Source organism: Pelophylax lessonae, assembly GCF_965119305.1.
Source record: "Pelophylax lessonae genome assembly, chromosome: 4".
Classification (NCBI taxonomy): Eukaryota; Metazoa; Chordata; class Amphibia; order Anura; family Ranidae; genus Pelophylax; species Pelophylax lessonae.
In genome coordinates, this window is record NC_138771.1 from 77683534 (window position 1) to 77693347 (window position 9814).

The window sequence follows — 9814 nt, forward strand, 5'->3', positions numbered from 1 at the left end:
GGCCACTGCATTTTTTTAAACTCTGCATGCACCTTTTTTAAGCAGAAAACGCAGGCATAGCAGCCCATTCGAATCAATGGGCTTCTATGCCTGTGCAAATGTGGGTCGCCAACCAGGCCTAAAATAAGCCATCAAGCAGTGTCTGGCCTACTTGGTGACTGGTCCTGGCGCTCAGCTCCGATGCAATCCACTGCACTGCACTCTGATAAGGGCTCCAATCCGACTCCTATCCCGAGGCGCCGCCTCCCATACAGAACAGCACGCATGGCAAGGGGCGGGGTCGGTGCCTCAGTTGAGCTCAAGTGCTCGCCTGCCTGCTCGTAACACAGTGCGCTGCCGATGCCTGGGCACCTCTGACTTTTCTAAATCCGCCGGTGACCCACTCAAATGCAGCTCGCGACCCACAGTTTGGGAACTCCTGCTGTAAATCATTGTACTAGTACTTACTACATACAGTGATAGCTGCGCTCTACTGGGTGCTATTCCAGCTGGACGCTCACTCTGTACCACTGCCATTCAGAGAATACCTCTTTTCAGTAAATAAAAGAAATTCTCTGATTGGATAAGGTGGAGAGGAGGGGTGGATGACGTAACAATCTCCACCTCGTCCAATCAGAGAATGCCTTGAATTCATTGAAAAAATACATGGTATGTTCTGCCGAAAATTCCAACTTGCCGAATTCTCCAACGAAGTTACTTTAGACAAGAGTACACCAGGAATAATTGGAGATTTTGACCACTTGGTGTTTCCACACAACACCAGCAGCCTATACGCTCCGGTAGATGCAATAATTAGTGTAGATTGTTAGTCCACCCGCTAGTTGTCGCCGCCTTGGAGACGGCAATGTTGTCGCCGCCTTGTAGACGGCGAATTAACAATCTGCACTAATTATAGCATCTACCAGAGTGTATAGGCTGCTGGTGTTGTGTGACAACACCAAGTGGTTTGAAATCTCTAATTATTCCTGGTGTACACTCGCCGAAAGTAACGTCATTGGAGAATTCGACAAGTTGAAGTTTTCGCCAGAACAGTGACAGTGCTGAGTGAGCGACTGTTCAGTGTGCAGAATGGAAGCCATCAGAGCAGCATCCAGGACAGGGCAGTTATCATTGTAGGCAGTGTGGATTACCGCAGTGATTTTCTGCAGCCCCAGTGGCCCTCCACATATTAAACATGGATATTTACTAGCGATGTTTTGTTTCGGCTTCGTTCGTTAAGTAAATCATTTTGTTTTGTCATAATCGTTATGTTAGAATGATTCATTTTTGGAACGTTTTGTTATTGTGGGAGAGTATACATTCAAGGTTCAGAAATGATTCGTATTTTCGGAAGTTCTGTTATTCTATTGTTATTCGGAAGATTGACTATATTTGTTTTAAAGTGTTTGGACGATATCGACTGGAGTCACATGCATCCGAAAGTAACTAATGGAACTAAATTCATTATGGATTCATTCATTATGTTATGATTCCGAGATTCTGATGGATCCACCTCCATTCAACACAAACACAATAGGTAGGAATCATCTTATTTTACTTTTATACCTTACTGTATTTATTGCAATATTTTTTATAATAGTGAAAAATGTCAATGCAAAAAGAATTGGATGATTTTGAGTCAGAGACTATTGTGCCGCACTCATCCGAGTAATATGAATGAATCCGAATTAATATATATTCATTTGTTATGTTATTAAAGAGGAGCTCCAGTCTACCCCAAAAATTAAAAGTCAGCAGCTACAAATACTGTAGTTGTTGACTTTTAACCTCCCTGGCGGTATGATTCTTTCGGATTTTAGGTGCTGAAAGCGGTACCATTATTTTGCTTGCAATTCTGGAGAATGAGCAGCCCAAACCAACTATTTATATATGATTTCTTTTTACCGTGTGTTCTTCTTTATAACATCCCAAGTATGATAAAGTTTGAAACACAAAATCCTAAATTATAATATAATAAATAACTATAAAATAATATTATAACAACACTTTTTTTTTTTCAAAAAATAACACTTTTTATTCAATAAATTATAGTAAATCATGTAATCAAAAAAACACTGACATTTTTTTTTGTCAAACAAGGATGCAATATATTTTTTTTTTCCCAAAAAGGATGCAATATTACTTGTCATACTGCTTCAATAAACGTCCCGGGTGTGGAAAATTTTGAAACAGGGTACAGCGCAAAGTCCAACATCACAGTCTGGACAGTAGTACCGCATTTCCTTTCTTATTTTCCGCCCGGTGTCGTCGTGCTTGGAACAGCATACCACACACATTCTTGTGGGTGCAGTCTTCTTCTCCGTCGGCAGAATGAGGTCCATAAAATGACGACCGGTCAGTCATTCGGGGTTCACGACACCAGCAGCACGGCGTCCGGATCGACTTACAGTTGGTGTCTGGTGCCTGAGAAAAATCAGCTCCGCAATTTTCCACACAAAGTCCGCATGTATCACAGGCCGGTCACTTTTCTTTTTTAGCAGAATGAAGGCATTCCATAAACACTGCTCCAGGAGGTGTCTGAAAATGTTTTTATAGTATTTTTTCTGCTGTTTCCGCATTGCTGGATAGAAAGTCATGGCCTGGTCAGCTCTGTCCACACCTCCCATGGTGTTGTTATAGTCCAGGACCAGTTGCGGTTTCAGCACATCTTTTCCCCCTTTTGTATGGACCATGACCGTGGCGGTGTTATGGATGGTGCTCATCAGGCAGACATCTTTTTTGTCGCGCCATCTAAGTGCCAACATTTTGCCTTTCTGCCAGGCAACTAACTCTCCGGGCTTGAGTTTTTTGTTGGCAAAGCTGGGGGGCATGTCACGCCGGTTTGCTCTGACGGTCCCATAAGCATCCGTCTTATGCTGTAGGAGGAACTCAAACAGTTCTGGGGAGGTATAAAAATTGTCTGTAGTGACACAATACCCCTGATCCAGCAGAGGCTCAATAAACGTCAGAACAGAAGCAGTTGCCATCCCATAGCTGCTGAACCTTGGGTTAAACTTGGTTCCTCTTCCGGTATATAGGACTGAGTTCCAAATATAGCCAGAGCTGGATTCACACAGCATAAAAGATTTGATTCCAAAGCGTGCTCGCTTGGACGCAATATATTGGATCCAGCTAAGTCTCCCTTTATATGCCATAAGACTTTCGTCAATGCAAATGTCTCTTTCTGGGACATAGGACCGCTGGAAGTTTTTCAAAATTAATTGATAAATGTCCCAGATCTTTTTCAGCTTCGGAGCCGGATGAGATGTTTCATCAAAATCCTCATTGTTGGCAAAGTGCAAATATCGCATAATAAGGGAAAATTTGTACTCCGACATAATGGTTCCAAAAAAAGGTGTGGCCAATAATTTGTTTGTGGTCCAATACCACTTCTGCAGGGGTTTCCCCACCACTCCCTGCAGAATAATAAGGCCCAGGAATCTCCAGATATCCGCACTGGGAACGGGTTCCCACATCCTGCTCCTGGAAAACCGCTGATGTGCTGCGGCTTGTTGTTCCTGGTACCGGTTGGTCTCCACAACAATTTTTTCGATGACCTCATCAGTCAAAAAAATTTGAAGATACGCCAAGGGGTTATCCTCCTCAACATCAACTTTGAGACCAGGCGTTCCGGTATACGGGAACCTTGGGGGCGCTACGTGCTCCGTACCGCAGTCGATCATGCACCAAGTACGCACATCGCTCGGCACATCATCGTCACTAAACTCACTTTCAGCGTCGGATGATGAGCTTCCCCATGAATCGCTGTCACTCCACTCTCCGTGCGATTCGGGACCGCTGTCGCTATCGCCCAGCAGGTCATACACCGCTTTTGATGTTGCGGCGCGCTTATTTGAGGCCATGGTCGCTCTGCAATGATCCAGATACAAAGTATGGGAATAATGCCGGAAGTGCAATGGAGAAAGCACTGGGGGGCAAATAAAAGTCACTTTATTATATTTTGGGAATGTAATCCAATAGGATTACAGTGTATCAGTGTGTTTGGTGTTTATACTTTTTGAATTTGCCGCCGGTTCCACCCCCCGGCGGACGTCACGTCGCCGGAGACGGAAGCCGGGGCTGACAGATGATCGAGAGGAACATCCGCCGCTGGACACCGCTCTCATATATCGCTGGATCCCGGAGAAAAGGTAAGTGAAACCTCCACCAGGATCCAGCGAGCTTCCTAGCGCTACCCCGAGTGTGACTCGGGGTTACCGCTTTTGGCTCAAAAATCTTACCCCGAGTCACACTCGGGAATACCGCTAGGAAGGTTAATATAAGGACACTTACCTGTCCAGAGATCCAGCCATGTACGCACCCAAGGCAATTCTTCAATCAGCTTTGGGTGCAGGAGTCGGCACCTTAGGTAAGGGAAACTGGCAGTAAAGTCTTCCCGCTTCACAGTCGATTTTCTACTGAGCGTGTGCAAGCCACACTACCCTTTGTGAATGGTCCTGCAGTCTTCTAGGACCTGTATGTGTCCCAAAAGGCTGCGGGGAAGGAGTAAAGTGGAAGGAAAATGATAAATGGTTTTCAAAATTTTTTACAAATAAATATATGAAAAGTGTGGCGTGCATTTGTATTCACCCCCCTGAGTCAATACTTTGTAGAACCGCCTTTCGCTGCAATTACAGCTGCAAGTCTTTTTGGGAATCTCTCTACCAGCTTTGCACATCTAGAGAGGGACATTCTTGCCCATTCTTCTTTGCAAAATAGCTCAAGCTCTGTCAAATTGGATGGAAAGCATCTGTGAACAGCAATTTCCAAGTCTTGCCACAGATTTTCATATGGATTTAGGTCTGGACTTTGACTAGGCCATTCTAACACATGAATTTGGTTTGATCTAAACCATTCCATTGTAGCTCTGGCTGTATGTTTAGAGTCGTTGTCCTGCTGGAAGGTAAACCTCCGCCTCAGTCTCAAGTCTTTTGCAGACTCTAACAGGTTTTCTTCTAAGATTGCCCTGAATTTGGCTCCATCCATCTTCCCATCAACTCTGACCAGCTTTCCTGTCCCTGCTAAAGAAAAGCATCCTGCCATTACCATGTTTCACGGTGGGGATAGTGTGTTCAGGGTGATGTGCAGTGTTAGTTTTCCTCCACACATAGTTTTTTGCTTTTAGGCCAAAAAGTTAAATTTTGGTCTCATCTGACCAAACCACGTGTTTGCTGTGTCCCCCACATGGCTTCTCGCAAACTGCAAACAGGACTTCTTATAGCTTTCTTTCAGCAATGGCTTTCTCCTTGACACTCTTCCATAACGGACAGATTTGTGGAGTGCACAACTAATAGTTGTTCTGTTGACAAATTCTAACACCTGAGCTGTGGATCTCTGCAGCTCCTCCATGGAGTTACCATGGGCCTCTTGGTTGCTTCTCTGATTAATGCTCTCCTTGCCCGGCCTGTCAGTTTAGGTGGACGGCCATGTCTTGGTAGGTTTGCATTTGTGTCATACTCTTTGCATTTTTGAATGATGGATTGAACAGTGCTCTGTGAGATGTTCGAATCTTGGGCTATTTTTTATAACCTAACTATGTTTTAAACTTCTCCACAACTTTATCCCTGACCTGTCTGGTGTGATCCTTGGCCTTCATGATGTTGTTTGTTCACTAAGGTTCTCTAACAAACCTCTGAGGTCTTTACAGAACAGCTGTATTTATACTGAGATTAAATTACACACAGGTGGACTCTATATACTAATTAGGTGATTTCTGAAGGCAACTGGTTCCACTAGATTTTAGTTAGGGCTATCAGAGTAATGGGGGTAATGGGGGCTGAACACAAATACACGCCACACTTTTTACATATTTATTTGTAAAAAATTTTAAACGCATTTATCATTTTCCTTCCACTTCACAATTATGTGCCACTTTGTGTTGGATTATCATATAAAATCCCAATAAAATATATTTACGTTTTTGGTTGTAACGTGACAATATTAAAAAACATTTTAAATATTAAAAAAAAAAGTAACATGACAAAATGTGGAAAATTTCAAGGGGGATGAATACTTTTTCGAGGCAATGTATCTTTAGTTCATCTTCACTATTCTGTGTGAGAGGCAGCAATGACCCTGAGGGAATAGATGCGTCTCGGGGGGACAAGCTGGAGCAGAGATTTTCTTGTACTGGTTATGCTGATTGGTGGTTTACAAATAGTTCAAATATTTTGCAGCAGTTTCTGTAAACATTTTAAAAGGTGAAGAGTTGCTTTAAAAATGAATGCCGGTAATGATGGATTACTGTGCCTTTTGCACTCATAAACATTTATAAATAAAGAATTTGAGCATAAATAATGCAGATTGATTATCAATAGGAATTATAAAGTACATTCTATACAAAATATTATTCTAGCATAATATAGTTTATCCACTAGTGATTCAATGTGTTATGTCTTTTTATTAACAGTGATGATACATTTCATTTTTATTTTGTCATGTCATCATATCATAAAAAAATTCTTTATTTCAGTCTCAGTCCTAGATATGCCCCAAAGAGTTTGTATATGCGGTTGGGGGAGACGTTAAAAATGTGCGGTTAAACTGTGTTTTTAGCACCCCCCCCCCCCCAACTGCTCCCCCCTTAAGCTGCAATGGCAGTGGACAGGTGTACTTGCATGTCGCTGTTGTGATTTTTTACTTCACGCCAGTGGCAAAAACTATCCAACATGCAGCAAAAATGGGGTTAAAATAGGGGGTGAGGAGGCATCACATCGCCACCTCAACACCTATCAATCACCTCTGAAAAGCGATCTGTACGTGAATCACTCTTCAGTGGGGCGGTGGGTTTAGCCTTATGGTTCAGTTCTAAGGTGCTGCAGGGAGGAAGAAAGAGACTAAAGAAATGGGAAGCAGCATAGACAAACAAGAATGGAGAAAAGAGATGACATGGGGACAAGAAAGTTCCTCACTTGCTTTCTGTTTGCTTAACCACTTTAAAACCGGAAGGATTTGCCCCCTTAATGACCAGGCCACTTTTTTCAACTTGGCACTGCGTGATTTTAACGGATAATTGCGTGGTCGTGCGACGCTGTACCCAAATAAAATTGATGTCCTTTTTGTCCCACAAATAGAGCTTTCTTTTGGTGGTATTTGATCAGCTGTGCGATTTTTATTTTTTGCATTATAAACAAAAAAAGAGCGACAATTCTGAAAAAAAATCTATATTTTTCACATTCTGCTATATAACATTCCCCAAAAATTTTTTTAAAAATCTAAATTTTTTAACATTTTAGGCCAATTTGTTTTCTGCTACATATTTTTGGTAAAAAAATTACAATAAGCTAATTTTGTTTGGTTTGCGCAAAAGTTATTGCGCCACCTAACTACGGGAAAGATTTATGTCATTTTTATTGTTTTTTTTTTTATTACTAGTAATGGCGACGATCTGCGATTTTTAGCGGGATTGCAACATTGTGGTGCACAGATCAGACCCCTGACTGACATTTTTGACACTTTTGGGGATACCAGTGACATTACTACAGTAATCAGTGCTAAAAATATGCACTGTTACTGTAATAATGACACTGCCAGGGGAGGGTTTAACCCTGTGGGTGATCAAGGGTTTAAATGTGAGCCTAGGGGAGTGTTTTCTAGTTGTGGGGGGGGCGTGGCTTCTGAAATGACCATAGAGACATGTGATCCTATATAGAAGGATCACAGGTGCTCTGTGATCATTTCAGAGAGAAGAACGGTCGGTTTATAACAGCCGATCGTTCTTCTCTCTCAGTGGGGAACGATCGCGGGTGTCAGACGGCAATTGGAGATGCCTGACATGTGCTATGGCTTCCCCACTGCCGAATTGGGGCACTCGCCCCCTAGCCTCCTGCTCGTGACCGCCGTACAGTTACGGCGATTCGCGCAGGAGCGGCTGCCTGCTGCAGTACATCTGCGGCGGGCGGTCCTAAAGAGGTTAATAAAGGACAAGGAACCCCGAGCAGAGCACCTTAAACAGTGCTTATTCTGGGTCATGACTAACTGCTAACATTTGTAGATGCTAGCCAGTAGGGATGGCCTTGCGGTTCGCCCGGCGGTCGGCTTGCGGCGAACTTTGCTTGTTCGCAGTCCGCCCATTTTGCGAACATATGGCGTTGTTCGCGGCGGCCATATTCGTTTACATTGGGGAGAACTTTGACCCATGACACAGCCATCAGGTGGAACGGGACATCCAATTGAAACATTTCAGCACATGGACATACCCCCTACCTTATAAATAGACCTGACCTGGCTGCCATTTCACATTCTGCTTTTTGTCAGTGTAGGGAGAGGTTGGCTGTGTGCAGCAGGGAAAGACCGTCAGTGACACAAATCGCTCTGTTTAGGTCCACAAAAGTCCTTTTTATGCCCCATACACATATGCAGATTATCTGCAGACTTTTGTCTGCAGACTTACCAAAACCATATAATATGAGGTCAAACCTAAACACTTTCAATTTGTATGCAATCAGGCAGGCCCTTGCACTACATAGAAAAGGTAAGTCTGCAGACAAAAGTCTGCAGATAATCTGCACGTGTGTATGGGGCATAAGGGCTGGCATTTGGTATAGGTGTGCTGTCTCTTTTGTCAGTGTAGGGAGAGGTCTGCTGTGTGCACCAGGGACAGATCGTCAGTGACACAAATCGCTCTGTTAAGGTCCACAAAAGTTATTTTAAGGACTGGTATTTGTTATAGGTGTGCAGTGCACTATATAGGGGTGTAATCCACTTATAATATACTTTCTAATATAGAAAGCATATTATAGGGGATTTGTATTGTGCTCTGTGCAGCATTGTGACTGGTGTGTTCAGCGTTTCTGCAGCAATACTACAAACAGTGACACAAGCATTTTTAAAGTATTATAACTGGTGTGATAGACCAGTGGCCCCCCAATACCACATATTGAAGTGGGGTGTTATCTGAGTATACTTTTATAAGTGTATTTGTGTCCTGCAACAATATTGCCTCTTTTGCTGCGTTAACTCTGCTACACACAGTGCCAAACTTACTGGCCAATTATTTGTAGAACTGGTGTGATAAACCAGTGGCCACCCAATACCACATATTGAAGTGGGGTGTTATCTGAATATACTTTTATAAGTGTATTTGTGTCCTGCAACAATATTGCCCCTTTTGCTGCGTTAACTCTGCTACTCACAGTGCCAAACTTACTGGCCAATTTTTTGTACAACTGTGATAGACCAGTGCCCCCCCAATACCACAAATTGGAGTGTTATTTAACAGTATACTTTTATAAGAGTGTATTTTAGTCCTGCAAAAATGTGGCCTCTTTTGCTGCATTAACTGTGCTACACACAGTGACAACAGTTACTGGCCAATTATTTGTAGAACTGATGTGATAAACCAGTGGCCCCCCAATACCACAGATTGAAGTAAGGTGTTATATACCTTGTTCCACATATACTGCGCTTTTCTAGAGTCTTTTGTCACAGGGTAATTTAAAAAATGACAGGCAGAGGAAGAGGCAGGCCCTTACGCAGGGGTGGTAGGGGTAGGGCAGGAGCAGTAGGCCGGAGCCAAAGTGTGAAGTTTCAGAAGGTGCATTCGATTATGTCAAAGGACGCACTAGACTTGGTTGAGTGGCTCACTCAGCCTTCCTCTTCTGAACCCTCCTCATCCTCTCTATGTGCACCCTCTTCACTCTCTGCTGTGTGCACCCCCAAAGACACCACCACCAACACCACCACCATATACCCTCCGCTTGAGTCACTGGAATTATTTTCCAATCCATCACAAGACATTTGCGATGCGCAGCCATTGTTGGCATCGGATCAGGTAGAGGAGGTAGCAACAGCCGCCACTCAGCAGTCTGATGACAGTACCCAGATCAGCCCAAGG